Here is a 16189-nt window from a genome sequence, read left to right as displayed (position 1 = left end):
TTTCCCTGGAGTGTTGGAGGCTGAGGGGTGACCTTATAGAGGTTTACAAAATTATGAGGGGCATAGATAGGATAAATAGACAAAGTCTTTTCCCTGGGGTCAGGGAGTCCAGAACTAGAGGGCATAGGTTTAGGATGAGAGGGGAAAGATATAAAAGAGACCTAAGGGACAACATTTTCACGCAGAGGCTGGTACGTGTATGGAATGTGCTGCCAGAGGATGTGGTGGAAGCTGGTATGATTGCAAAATTTAAGAGGCATTTGGATAGGTACATGGATAGGAAGGGTTTGGAGGGATATCGGCCGGGTGCTGGCAGGTGGGACTAGATTGGGTTGGGATATCTGGTTGGCATGGACGGATTGGGCCGAAGGGTCTGTTTCCATGCTGTACATCTCTATGACTCTATGACTCTACTCAGAGCGATGCCCCATTCGATTAATTATGAGTCTGGCCACCTTTTCAAAACAGAAGTGCTCCTGTGCTCAAACTTGAAGACTTAGAAAAATACTTGTAATGAATGGATTGCTCCACTCTCAACATGCTGCTCAGGAAAACCCATCGTATGTATGACTCCTGAGACTATGCATGGCTTTGTCTGTCATCCATCATCTGTGGGGATTGTTCCTTAATTCTCAACATCTGGTATTCACTCATATAATGTGATTTACTCTCTGCTGCTGCGCTGAGCTGGATTGAGAAACCTTAAGTGAGTATATCTATGTTGGTAGAATGATGGGACAGTGCACACTCTGACATTTCATCCTCTGCATGCAATGCCAACAGTGTCTATCTTGCAGTCAGTCATTGACTCCCCCTCCATAACTGCCTGTGAGTCAAAATGAGGGGTCATATGTATGTGCCTGCAGTGTTGAATCACAACATTATGATTTAAGTATTGGCATGACGGAGAACAGGGATTCCACTTAACTACCCAATGATTTTGAAATCATTTCATCCTATCTTTGACAGATTCCAACTTCTTTATTGTACACTTCTTAATGTGACTCACCAAAGTAAGGGCCATGTCCTTATCAGTGGATATAAGATAGTAAACTGGGTTACTTAACCACCTCTCTCCTGCATTGTGTGTTCTTTTGTTCTGCAAGATTGAAAGATAGAGAGTGTGTTAGGAGAAAGCTGTGCTCCTTCACTTAAAGCAGAACTGTTATATGAGATCTAGTGGTCCTTTACCAGCTCCACAATAAAGTTATATTTGTGAGCTTTTCACAGGAATTAGTATTACTTCTGGCATACGTTTTTCCCATGTTTAGCAGCACCATGTTCCTTCAGCCTCCTCAGCTCATGTAAATGTTGGTGAATACTGATTTACATGCCTCTCACCTGCCTCAACCATCTAACTCTACTTAGGAAGGCAATTGTTTCGATGTTCCACGTGTTTCAATGTCCTCCTTACCATGCTAGAATTACGAGCATTAACCACCTTCAGAGATAAGTGTGTGGCTTTCCATGCTCTCAGAAAAATGGATGTTTCCTAATGCTGTTATGGCATCCAAAACAGCTGTAGAGATTCATCAGAAAAATGTGTGGTTATTTTGGTATGAGTACCTGACCACTGGTGCTTATCATTTCTTTTCTCAATTTGTGGATGGAGTTATCAGCACCATGATGGCTGCCATTTATTATTCAGTATGGAACACGATGGGAACGTGAGTGCTAACTTGGGAATTTGGCATTGGTAAGAATTTTGTGCAGACAGGTAAGGATCTTTTATACTATGCTCAGCATTTGAGACTAGTTCAAAGCCACATATTCAGTTTAAGCAAGTAATAATTCAAGACCAACATGTGACATAAAGATCAGTGATAATCGTATTGAACAAGGTTCAGATTTAATGGGCTCTAAATTGGTACGGTCTCTTGCTGCTATGGGCAGCACGGTGGCTCAGTGGTTAGCACTTCTGCCTCACAGCAGTAGGGACCCAGATTCGATTCCAGCTGCAGGTGACTGTGTGAAGTTTGCAGGTTTCCTCCGGGTGCCCTGGTTTCCTCCCAATGACTGAAGTTGTGCAGGTTAGGTGAATTGGTCAAGTTAATTTGCCCATAGTGTTCAGGGATATGTAGGTTAGATGCATTAGTTCGGGGAATGGGCCTGGATGGGTTAGCTCTTTGGGGGGACTGGTGTGGACTTGTTGGGCTGAAGGGCCTGTTTCCTCACAGTAGGGATTCTATATTCTTGTGTTAATTAATGGCCTTTAAAGGAAAAATAAAACAAATTGTGGTGTACTTCTCTTCCCAAGAGGTTAAGTAGGGAATGTTTTTCTGATGTTAGTAAGCTGATCATAGCATGAAAATCTAGTCTGTTATTATGTTAATTGGTGACTCTTGCTGTGATGTGGCTATATCAGACAGAAATCTTCAGAACATTCTATGTTGTGGAGTGCAGCAGGGAGCTACTGTACATATTTATTTTAGCTACCTTCTCTAAACTGTCAAACATACTAAACAATAGTGAATCATTTTAAAATGAAATAGACATTATCAAAGTAATTTACTGGTACAACCACTCAAGTATAATTTTAAAAAACTGAATTCTAAATGTGTGATCCTGCACCTGCACTTTTTTTTAAACTCAAATTATTGCCTACACTAGCACATTGTTATCCTGGATCTCAAATACAATGTTTTTCATTTCTTCCTCTTGAAATCTAGCTGCTTTACAATTTGAACAAGAGAATTGTATAAACATTGCATCCACTTGTCCACTCTTTTCAGTCTTGGATGGGCATGCATTATATAATTTGAATCTTCAGATTTCTGAATCTAAAAAAAACATTTTTTGTCGAAAAAGAAGGTAAATTAAGCCAATAGTGCTTGTTCTTTGGAGATTCAGTGCTCTTTGAGTTCCAAACTAGCATTTGTATCACATGCACATTTGTGAGGTGAATCATGCAAATATCACAGTGGAGCAGGTGATAGTATTAACAGTGTGGAAATAACTGAAACTTTATCAATCAGTACACAGTACTGATTTGAACCTGACTTAGAGGTGCTCAATGCTCCAGACAAAGAACACCCTTAGAGCTGACATAGTTTCATGAGTTCAGAAGTTTGAAGGAAATCTTGATCAGTTTTATGAAAAAGGTTTATCATCTACTGGTAAGTTAGCTATTCATCAATACCTCCAGCTAATGCTACAATTGTATAAGTATTTGGAACTTTTCTACAGTAGGACTACTGAATGACCTTTTGCTGACTTCAAGACTCCTGCACATTTTCTCTTAAACACCAGTCAACATTCCCCATGGAATACAGAATTTAGAGAATAGACAACAGGTGCATCTGCTGAAAAAGCCATAATGAGCACAGGGAGACCACAGTAGGAAACCATATGCTACCCAATGTGTTCATGAATCAATTTTTTGATCTGAACTTCAATGACTGGTCAAGATTTTCTGACCCCTTTGCAGATAGCCATGGACTTGAGTGATCAGCAGGCAAACATCAAATCCTGTGGTTTTGTGTCTGAGTAAAGTGTTGATGTCATTGATCCGCTTTCAGATTTTACCAAGGGCAGAGAGCATGTCAAATAGAAAAGGCACACACTTTTAATAAAATATTACTTAAGGTAGTGAAAGAGGAAATTAGTTAGTATTTCATGGGTTTTTTCCAATTGTTCGATAAGTGCACAGAACTAGCAGGTTTAAATGCTCTGTTGGGTATATTAGGAAAGACGTCAGCCAGCACTTCAGGTCAATTCTGCATTCAGCCACTGTCAATTGAAGTTGGGTATCTTCACAGAAAAGCTGGACAGCATGGTTTGCATATTTTGCAGTGAAGAGGGAAGTTCAGGTCTCTGGGATTTGGGGTTGAGCCTCCATTACTTCATTGAAAGGAAAGTGAAGAATGGTGGGGGGGTTAGTCAGAGGTAACATCTAGGAGAGTGGCTGGTGATAACAGTACCCACCTGGCATAGAAAGCATTCACTCAGGAGGCAGATCATCCAGTGAGAAAGAGATTGACTATCTCCTGGAGTATAAGATGCAAATGATGATGATGTTAGCAGAAAAGAAGTAGGCAGAATAGAAAGAAGCGTCTAAAGAGAGGTTTTAGATACTGTTATGCTATAGATGTAAATAAAGAATGTTCCAGTATTGAAGGAGCAAAAAAGCAATACTCGAGATTAAAGAGCCAGACATCTTGAAGAGTGTATGTGTAGACACCCACCAGTACACTGATCCTAAGGAGAAGTATGTTAAGAACAGTGTTAGCCTAATGCATAGAACATGGTTCTGGAAGCTTTTGCTGTACAGAAAAGCTGGAGGGAGCACTGGTCTGTAGTAGAGTTTATCACCAGAATTGCAGCAAACAGCACGAGTGTGATTTCTCTGAAGAATTCACAAAGAGGCTAATTGAGATGGTAACATTCTCTATGCACATCACAGTGTTCAGAAAAGATCTTCTGGGCAAAAGAAAAGTCATACCATTGACACTGTTTCTGGAATTTGCAGTTTAACATCAATCTGTGATCTTTATCCTCTCCTATGAGCTCTAAAATCATTTTCACATTCTCGCCATGTCTGCGTGGGTTTCTTCTGGGTGCTCTGTGTTCCTCCCACAGTCCAAAGATACATGGATTAGGTGGATTGGCAATGCTACATTGCCCATACTGTACAAGGATGTATAGGTTATGTGGGCTCACCATGAGAAATGCAGGGTTACAGGGATAAGGTAGGGGGATGAGACTTGGTGGGATGCTCTTCAATAAGTCAGTGTGAATTTGTTGGGCCAAATAGCCTGTTTCCACAGTGTAGGAATTCTATTCTATAAGATCCTCTCCTTACTGGTGATGAGGAGACAATTATTGGGCATTTCATCACCTATCTCAGCTCTGCCGGTCCCTAATGTAGTTTGTTTTCTCCTGCAACAGGGCAAGCAAGGGGATGAGTGAGATGAAAGTCCTGGTACAGCTGTTTGTGTTTGTGCAAGTGGAGGAAAATAGTGCAGTGAATAAGAGGTACAAAGAGTAGGAAGGATTAGTGATTTGGGGGAGTGGGTTGGATAGGAATTCTTGACAGAAGATGCTGCATGCAATGGTGAAAGTGGTATACCATGAGCCTTGCTGGAATGTGGGTGCAGTAGCTTTATTAGAATAGGTGTGAGGTAGTAGCGAGAAGAGCTCTTTGAAGTGCCATTGTAGGCATGATTGACTGAATAGCCTCTTACTGTATTGCAACAATTTTGTGATTCAGTGAGAATGATGGCAGTTACCTTTGCAGAGCACAGAAGAGCATTAACCTTCCTCCAACACTGCTGGGCAATCCTTTGGACTATGGGCACTGCACTGACCCAAGTGGAAATTTCAGACCAGGCTGGTCTTAGTTTCCTTTGCAAATTCATAGGAAAGAGAATGGCATTCCTCTTTAGCACCCTGACCACCAGGACCACTAGGTCAGAAAATTAGGGTGCCAATTTGCCTCTGTCAGCAACTGTGAAGGGTTATTCTTGCAAAGTTTGAACTGAGATTTAAAAATGGTGACAACAGTACAAGCCCTAGAAGTCCCATGATAGCATGGTCACAGCAATCAGAGATTCATGATACTTATATAAGAAAGCAGGTAGTAGAGAAATATGTGAGATAGCCCAATAATGCTCATTGAGATAAACCTTCCGTGAAACTCCCTAAAATTGATACTTGGGGCAGTATTTTACAAAAAAAAATCAGCAGAGATCTGATGTTAGGAATAGGAAAGGTGAGGTCACCCTGTTGGGAGTCTTTTACAGGCCTCCTAATAGTCCTAGAATTTCCTTAATTCTTGTTATTTGGAAGGAAAATGGGAGAAGGGTACTCTTTCTATCCTGCTGTTGTGAGTTTAGGGTCAAACTCTATTTAGTCTCCTAAAGTAATATTGCTGGACTTCATGGTATGTTCTGCAAGAACTCTTTATTTACAGCTTGATCCATACATATTCTCTTTGCTGTGGGTTAAAGCTTGTGCTTTCTTCCATCTATATCTAATTTTGATATGACCCTCATCACTCTTCAACTCTGCTCAAGTCTATATTGTTTTACATTGATATTCTAAAATCTCAAACTTCATGAAGGCTCTGAAATATAACTTAAAGACTTAGAATTTAGGAACAGGGAGATAATTCTGGAACAACATAATAAATTGATTAGGCCACAACTAAGTAGTGTGTACCAACATTCACATTATAAAACAGCTGTGGTTCACTGGAGTGAGTGCAGAGGAGATTTTCAGGATGTTGTTTGGACTGGAGAATGGACCGACTGGGGTTGTCTTCATTGTTCCCTTGGGTCAGAGCAGACTGAGGGAGGCCATGATTAAGATGTATATAAGTAGACAGGGTAGACATGGAACAAACTTTTCCCCTTGGTGAAGGGATCAATGACTGGGGACATAGGTTTGAAGTAAAGAGAAGAAGGTTTAGTGAAGAAATGACAAAAACATTTTCACCCAGAGGGTTGTGGGAATCTGGAGTTCACTGTCTGTAGTAATAGAAGGTTGGTAGACACAGAAACCCTCATAACATGTCAGAAATATTTATAGATATACACTTGCAATGAAAGGCATATAAGGCAATAGGCTAAGTACTGGAAAATTAGATTATAATAGTTATGTGGTTGTTTTTGATTGGCACAGACTGATGGGCTGAAATGCCTTTCCCTGGACTGTAGGCTTCTCTGACTCTATAAAAACCAGAAGAGCTGACATATCATTAATGTATGATTCCACGAGTATGACTATGTCGTTGACATTCCCATCACTGGGTATGTCCTGTCCCATCGGCAGCAAGATGGTATAGACTCAGGATGACGTTGACCCTGAAAATCCTCAACGTTGGCTCTTAAACCCATGAAGTCTCATGGTATCAGGTCAAATATAGGAAGAGGCCAACTGTCGATTAATACTGACACCTTTGATTATTGTATAAGTATTTCTGTATGTTGAATAGTTGCCATTGAGGGTGGCAAAGGTGCAGAATGTACTCTGGGTGAGGGGCTTCAAAGTATATATCAATTGGACTTTGATGATCGAGTTGGCCAAGTCCTAAAACACAAAACAGATAGTGAGGGAAACAACAAGAGGCAAAAACTCTTATGACTTCAGCCACACCCAAATATTTGTCACAGATGCATTTGTCTTTGTCAGTATTGATAAGAGTGACCATCATAGAGTTTTTAGGGAATTAAGTCCCATCTTTGCAATAAGAACACCTTACATTAGGCTGTGTGGCAGTGTCATTATGCAAAATTGACTGGATTTCAAACAGGAGAAAGTGAGGACTGCAGATGCTGGAGATCAGAGCTGAAAATGTATTGCTGGAAAAGCGCAGCAGGTCAGGCAGCATCCAAGAAGAAGGGCTCATGCCCGAAACGTCGATTCTCCTGCTCCTTGGATGCTGCCTGACCTGCTGCGCTTTTCCAGCAACACATTTTCAGCTCTGGATTTCAAACAGATCTGGCAACCTAAAACTCGATATTCAAGAGGTGCTGTGGATCATCAAGAGCAGCAGAATCATAGTCAACTACAATTTGGGATTTCATGGATTTCATTTCTCATTTTTCTCTTTACTTCAATCTCATTTCCCCGACTCTATCATCACCATCAAGAAAGGAGATCAAACTTGGTTCAATGATGAGTATAAGAAGGCAGTCAAGCAGCAGCAACTGTCATAACTAAAAATGAGGTGTCAACCTGATGAAATTACCAAACTGGACTACTTGCATGCCCAATAGCAGGAGCAGTTTGGAATAGATGCAGCTAAGTAAACTTATAGTTAATGGGTCAGAAGTTAGAGCTGCATCCTTGCCACAATATTTCATGAATGATGGTGGAAAATTAAACAACTAACAGCAGGTGGAGGGGCTACAAATGTCCCCATCCTCAACAATGAAGCTCAACATATCAGTGCCTATCAGTGTAAATGATGCGGCTAAAGCACTTGCATCTATCTTGACATCTTCCTGAGAACTCGAGCATTACAGATGCTCAGATCATGACTGTTTATCCGCTTTTTTACAGCTGGAGAAGAGAAACTGTTTTCTGCCATATAGTGACTCAGACTATATCTGTCAATTCTGACAGAATTATAGAACAAAAAAATATTGAAAGGTACAATTTTGTACTGGACACCTTCCCAAACATCACTGCAGATGTTACCTAAATCTCATGAAAAGCAATAGTTTGAGAAGGGTCTCACCGTCAACTTCTCAAGTAATTAGGGATGGGCAACAAATTCTGGTGTTATCAGTGACACTCACATTGCATGAACAAAAAAAAACAAATTCTACTTCCAAAGGGAAGTTTGTCAATTTAATTTAAAATAAAGATGGGATAGGATCTACACTAATTCATTGGATGGTACACCACTCACCCCATTTATAATCTATATAATTCAGACTGCAGGTGAAAATTGGCCTCACTGTATGCTCTGTTAAAGAGAGGTGTCAAGCAACAAAGTGAGGGAGGGAAACTTGGAATTGTCTCAAAGCAAATCTAATCTTGTGCATTTTAGCTGCTGAATATTTCTTGCTTTGGCAAGATAGGAAAATGTTTCTGGCTAGATAAGTGTAAATTGGGAACTTGATTAAAGTTAAATTAAAACTTCGGTGCAATCATTTTTTCGTTACTTAACCAAGATTCTTTGGTAATTAATTGAAAATGTCCATTCCAAAAGCAATTGATCTCCTGAAATCTGCAGAAACAGCAGCATTTTTACATTTATGAGGTAATCCATTTGAATCATGCTTATTGGGATGTGGAAGAAATCTAGACCTAGGTAGGAGATGTCAGTGAAAGCGCATTTGTTGATGTTGACCAGTCATGTGCACTCATTAAACTTCCTTTCAACATGCTTCCACATCATGAGAACCAGATACCATGTTCTAAGCTGACCATTTAGCTGCTTTCACTCTCTTCTATGGTTGTTCTTTGATGATCCCTGGCTCACCATTCATCCTCCCACCTTCATCATACATTGGTTTCTTCCATCCTCTTTATGTGCACCATCAAAGCCTTCAACATTGATCTGAAGGCCTTGAACTCTGGCTGCGATAGGTTAGCTTTTGAGCAGCAGAAGGCCAGCTGCTATGGCCATGAACCTGTACATAGCTCAATTCATCAAATGGCAGGACCAGAAACTGGTGGGAGCAAATTAAATGTCTGCTGTTAAGACTTCCAATTAAGGATGGCGCCCATCGCCATTAGTGGTCATATAACGTCTAAGAATTGTACTTAGGTGGTGCGGTCCAAGTTGTCCAGTACTGAAAAGAAAGGAATCTCACCGGACAGGATGTGCTGTCATCACAAGGTGGTCATTGTCAGGGTTAGGGTTAGGGTTAAGGTGATAGCTAGTTTAGAAAGCCCTCCTCCATTTGGATCTCCAATACTCAAGACTGGACGCCTTGACAACTGTATCGACAACAACAGCTGAGTTGAATTAATTTGAGTGAGTGTAATTCAACCAAGCATCCAAAGTGGCATTTCATTGTACAATTGTACCATCAAAACCTCCAGAGCTGAATATGTTAAAGCCTTTGAAGTCACTGAAAGAAGAATTTGAAGAAGGGTCACTGGACTCAAAATATTAATTCTGCTTTCTCTCCATAGATGCTGACAGATTTGTTTGGTTTCTCCAGCAATTTCTGTTTTTTGTTATTGAAAGAGCACACCTTCAGATCAATCCTTAAAGGCATTGAAATAGCTTGTTGAGCTGTCAAAGACCTCAACCATGTGGTCAAGTGTTAAATCAATGAAGCCCTCAATCTATAAAAAGATTAAAATTACAGACGACATTGATTTGGTTAAGTGTAAATATTTTTTTAAAATGCATAATCTAACATATCTTAACTCTTTTCTACTTTCACAATGTTGCTTAATTTAATTATCTCTTAAAAGAAAAGAGCCCTGAGATCCAGCATTGCAATAATAACATATTTAACATATAATACAGCATGACATTATGACAGGAGAAGTTGTCAACACCTTTTGAATTTATGTAAAAAGGTTTCAAACCCCAGACTTGAGCTCTCCCATAACTCATGACATCCCTGAGTTGGTATGATCACATCACTTCAGAAGTCAGTACAACACCATCTAAATTGTGAAAGGATGAAATCTCACCCTGCAGTGGAGCCAGCGGATTTGGGATGGCTGCATGTGAGTTTATGATTCATCCCATTTCCCCTGCCAGAAATGGTGATGCAGCTTTCACGTTTGCTCCACAATTATGAGAAAATTATGAGAACTTCTCAGCAGTACCTACAGAAATAATGAATGACATAAGTCTTTAACATATTTTCCATAAAGCATGGAGACCGGACACAATTATAAAAGAGATTGGTGGCCGATCTGGTAATTCTCAAATTGACTTTTTTTTGCCTCTTCTTGATAACACTTGATTCCCTTATTGCTTAAAAATCTGTCTCAGACCTGAACGTATTGAATGACCTAACCTTTTCTACAGCCCTCTGTGGTAATGGATTCCACAAATTCACTACCGTCTGGAATTCCTCCTCACCTTTGACTTACAAAAGTTGACACCTTATTCTGACAAGAAGCCTTCTAGTCCTAGATTCTCTTACAAGCGGAAGCAATCTTTTTTTCATCTTCCCTAGCAAGACCCCTTATATGTTTCACTAAGATCACCTTTCATTCTTCTAGATTCCAAATGAGTATTGACCCAATCTTTCCCTGCATGTTCAAGATAGGCTTAGAAAAACTACTTTGGATCACCTCCAATAAATCTTTCCTCAGATGAGGGAACCAAAACTGAAGTATTCCAGCTGTGGTCTAACTAGAGCCTTGTACAGTTTGAGCAACAATTCCCTATTTTTATGCACCATTCCTTCTGCAATAAAGGACAACATTCTATTTGCTTGCTCAATGAACACGTATGCTGGCTTTTTAAGATTTATGCGTGAGGTCTTCCAAATTCCTCTGTGCTGCAAATTTGCAAAGTCTTTCCCCCCATTTAAGTAATATTTAACACTTTATTCTTCCTGCTAAAGTGCATAACCTCACATTTTCCCATATTTATTCCATTTACCAAGTTACTGTCCAATCTCTTCACCTGTCTATATACCTCTGTAGCCTTTGTATCTTCTCCATTATTCAGAAAGAAAATGAGTGGAAAATGATAGAAGTTTAGGAGAGAGTAATGAAGCATAATTAAACAAGACTTTTGTAAAAACAATGCAAGGTACATTTTAAAGGAAGGTTCAGGAACTATGTTAAGTGTTAAGAATGAAATTTAACAGTAAATATGCCAGGTTCCATATTTCTTATTCTTTCGCTGGAGTCAGATATCACTGGCCAGTATTTACTGCACACCCTTCACTGCCTTTGAGAAGATGGTGATAAGTCACTTTCCTAAATATCTGCAGTCCATTTGGTGCAGGTATACCCATAGTGTTGTTTAGAAGGGATATCTATAAAAGCAATATAGTTCTGAGTGAAGGTATTTGCAGATGGGTGGTGTTTCTATGTGTCTACTTCCCTCATCCTTCTGCACAATTGGAAGGTGCTGTCCATGGAGCCCAGGTGAGTTGCTACAATGCATCTTGAAAATGGTATGCACTGCTGACAGTGTGGATCAGTGGTCGAGGGAAACAATATTTAAACTGGTAATTGGGGTGTCAATCAAGCAGGTTGCTTTGTCTCACAGGTTGTTGACCTTCTAGAGTCTTGTTGCAGCTGTATCCGTTCCTGGCAAGTGGAGAGCATTCCATCATGCTCCTAAATTGAACCTTGTACATGGTTGACATGCTTTGTAAGTTAGGATGGAATTACTTAGCATAGTATTTCCCAACATCTTCACTGCTCTTGTAATCACGGTATTTCTATAGTTCTAGTGTAACACCAGGCTGTTGATAGTGGGTCATTTAACAACGGTAATGTGCTTCACCATGATATGACAGAATGGAGCTTCAAGCTGACAGTTCATGGATCCCAATTTTGAATGGTTTGGTTTTATCTAAATCTACTCCATTTAGCATGGTGATAGTGTCACACAACATGGTGGAGAGTATCATCAATATAATAATAGGACTTCACAAGGACTATGCAGTGGTCATGCCCATGCATACTGTCATCTGCAATAGGTTAATTGATGAGATTGAGAACAAGTGACGTTTTCCATATTGTTAGTTCTTTCAAGACCAGCCGCAGATCCAGTCTAGCAGCTATGTCCTTCAAGTTTCTGCTATCTCAATCAGTAGTTGTGCTACCAAGCCACTGTTGGTAATTAACTTTGAAATCGCCTACCCAGAGTATATTTTGAGCATTTGCCACTTTCATGATTCCTTCTCATTTTTGTTGAACATGAAAGAGTATTGTTTCGTCAGTTGAGGAGCATATTAGGTGGTAATCAGCAAGAGTTTTCCACAGCTATGTTTGATGTGATAAGATGTGACATCTTGGAATTTGAAATAAATGTTGAGAACTGCTATAGTAATTCCCTCTGATTGTCTACCACTGTGGTGCCACCTCTGGTCAGTCCATCCTGCGAGTTCGGCAGGATACAGCCAAGGATAGTGATAATCATCTCTGGTACATTGAAAGTTATGTCTCAGTGAGTATGATCAGATTAGGTTTTTATTTGACTTAAGTTTTACAATTGTAGCTTGTTATGGAACAAATGCTGATGATAATAATTGGAATTTGGGAGTAAAGGAAACTTAATATTGTAAGTAGTTTCATCCAATAAGTCATTTTCTTCTGTTTTTTGTGAATTTGGAAGGTTTTCAATATATGAACAACAAAAGGATTACATTTTAGCCCTATTTTTAATTTAATGACCTGATACATCAGAACATTCAAGTCAGAAAACCATCTACAGCCCTTCTGATTTTACTCTCCATTGACATCATGTGTGTTACAACAGAATAGATCAAAACCAAAATGATTTCATTAAATGGAAGGTTTTTTTTGTCCTTTATAAATGACATTTATTGCAATGCAAAGTTCAGCATGGTCTTCAGAGCTGTAAATGCTTTTAGGCGTGCACATCTGAGAGGTCATTTCAAATGTCGTCCAAGAATGAAATTTAACTAGCTATGATTAGCAATCTGGATGAAGAAACTGAAAACATTGTTGCTAAGTTTACAGATGATATGTGGAGGGACAGGTAGACTGGAGAAAGCAGGAGGGCTACACTAAGAAAATCTGAAATCTTCAGAAATCTGAAGAACAAAGGGGCTTTGGAGTCCGAGTTCAAGATTCAAGGTTAACATGCAGGTTCAATTAGTAGTTAGGAAGGCAAATACAAATTCACTTCAAGAGGGCTAGAATACAAAAGCAGTGATATACTGCTGAGTCTGTATAAGGTTCTGGTCAGACTGCATTTGGAATATTGTGACCAGTTTTAGATTCTGTATCTATAGAGGGCTGTGCTAGCATTGGAGGGTGGTCAAGAGGAGGTTTACAAGAATGATCCTGGGGATGAAGGGATTGTTGTATGAGGAGAAGTTGAGGATTCTGGGTTTGTACACATGGAGTTTAGAAGGATGATGGAGCACCTAACTGAAAATTACAGAATACTGAGAGGCCTGGCTAGACTAGTCATGGAGAAGACGTTTCCACCAGTAGAAGATACTAGAATATGAGTGCACAGCCTCAGAGTAAAGGCATGACCCTTTAGAACTGAGATGAGGAGGAATTTCTTCAGCCAGAGGGTGGTTTACCGGTTGAACTCATTGCTGCAGAGGACTGTTGAGGCCAAGCTATTGTGTGTATTTGAGACTGAGATAGATAGGTTCTTGTTTGTTAAGGGTTGCAGGGAGAAGTCAGAAGAACGAAAGTGAAAAGCATATTGGCTATCATTGAATACAGAGCAGTCTTGATGACCCAAATGGCCTACCTCTGTTCCTATATCTTAGAGTGTTGTGATCTTACATAAATTCCCCACCTATTATGTTTTCAATCAATGCAAATCTACAGTCCTCAGCTCCTAGGGGAAATAGAGACGTCTTAGTACACAGTGATAGTAACATTTCCAGATGAAAATCAAGTAAATCATGTGAGGGTCAGGTCTACATAATGCAGAATGATTTATATCCTGTTGCCAACACTAGGTCTTATATTCCTAGTTGCTGTAGGATATTGTCTGTAATTTTAAAAATGCCAAAGGTATAAAGTGGATAATTATAGAAAAAAACCTAGCTCATCATGCTCAAAGGTAGCCACAGACAACAACAAAACTAAATTACAGTTGCTAGGCAACACAGTTTATCAATAATTAAAACAGAATGTGGTGGGAATATTCAGCAAGTCTAGCAGTATTGGTGAAGAAAGGAAGTTAATGTTTCAGGTCAGTGATCTTTCATTAGCACCAGGCAAACTCTGTTTCTTTCTTTATATCTGCTGGTAAATCTGCACTGCATTTCAGACATTTTGTGTTTTTTTTCACATGTTTAGTGTCTTCAGTATTTTACTTTCATAACATGGTTTATTAGCTTCTTTTATTTAGCCCTGTCACCATCCCCATAGAGGTAAAAACAAGGACTGCAGATGCTGGAAACCATCCCCATAGAGTTGGTTCATGTTTACAGAAATTCAAACAACCAGTCATTTACTGAAATAATTTACCACAGGACTCTATGCTTCAAAACAAATAAACTTTGCTGCATAAGAACCTAGTAAAGCAAATAGTGCAAATAAAGATTGTCTTAGGTAGTTACGTATACTTTACTCCAAAAAGCACATCAAACACGGTCATACACACTTTTGACGGAAATTCTCAACTTTTCAATTCTTTTTTGCAATAATTTTTCCCACAAAATCTTTGATTACTTGATGGTTATCAACATATTTGGGATTAATGTTTAAGCTTTTCATAGCTGCCTGATAAAGTGTAGGATGTTTCAGCTCAATTCTAAACTTCACTTGCAATTTCTGGGTTCTGATGAAAAAAAAGTTAGAAATGCCCTAATTTCTAAAGCCCTGTTCTCTCTGTCCACAGCTGTACCACAGGTCTTGACAAATCATACTCCTCTGCTTCTAAAGTCAGGGCTTACACACACATGTTGGAAATACTTTCATCTTCAACCTTCAACCAAAATTCCATAATCAACCTCCTAGAATTTTATCCGAGGGTCCACCCTAAATTACTCATCTGTATGATAACAGAGACTGGCTGAGATGTTTAAAATGAATATAATTGAATTGAAAACAGAAACAGACGTTGCTGGTAAAGCTCAGCAGGTCTGGGAGCATCTGTGAAGAGAAATCAAAGGTAACGTTTTGGGCTTCAGAACTGACAGTGGCGAGGAAGGATCACTGGACCCTAAAACATTAATTTGATTTCTCTTCACAAATATTGCTCGACCTCTGAGCTTTACCAGCAGATTCTGTTTTGTTTCTGATTCATAGCATCCACATTGGGACAGTAAGGACTGCAAATACTGGAAGCCAGAGTCAACAGATATGAAGCTGGAAAAGCACAGCAGGTCAGATAGCATCTGAGGAGCAGGACAGTCTACATTTCAGGTAAAAATCCTTTGTCAGGACTGGCATTTTAGTTCTTTTGGTTTTTATAAATGATTTAACTTCTGGCTTCAAAACCAAATCTTTGATTCTTGGGCCCAGGTGAATAGTTTATCTCCCTAATAGAGTTGACAATTCTTTTTCTAGATTTTATGATCACCCCCAAGAAAGCCTTTTGTTCACAAAGTTGTTTCTAACTTTGATTTGGGAGCTCTAGCGTTCAACGGTTTAATTAATCTATTTTGGATAATGTTCTACTGGAAATTGTTTGCTTTTCCATGTATCTGATAGGTTAAATCTCTGAGTGGAATTAGAGAGCTAAAAAATTCTCACAAGATACCAGAAAGACTTAGGAATTTGAGCTAGGACCAAGGGCAGAATTGAATTAGGGCCTGAACAATGTGGGCTATCATGAGAAAGATGCATGTCCAAGGACTCTGCCATTTAATACTTGCCAAACTCTTGGAACACTCATGGCCTCTCTCTGATTCATTTGCAAGATAGTTCTATGCTTTGGTACTGCAGCCAAAGTGCACAGTAACTACATTGCTATGCTGCTGCAAGAATACTTTGTACGTTGGAAAAGGCACTCTACTTGCCGATCTATCCATGTTCTCCAAATGTTTCATCAATACCTACCTCATTCAGGGTCTGAGAAGGTTCTAGCATTCATCTCAACTAAGGATTCAAGACAAATAACCTATCCCGTAAAAGAGTTAACTTC

This window comes from Chiloscyllium plagiosum, chromosome 4, assembly GCF_004010195.1.
Source record: "Chiloscyllium plagiosum isolate BGI_BamShark_2017 chromosome 4, ASM401019v2, whole genome shotgun sequence".
Taxonomy (NCBI): Eukaryota; Metazoa; Chordata; class Chondrichthyes; order Orectolobiformes; family Hemiscylliidae; genus Chiloscyllium; species Chiloscyllium plagiosum.
The sequence above is the reverse complement of the archived record's forward strand: the minus strand, read 5'-3'. Positions refer to the sequence as shown.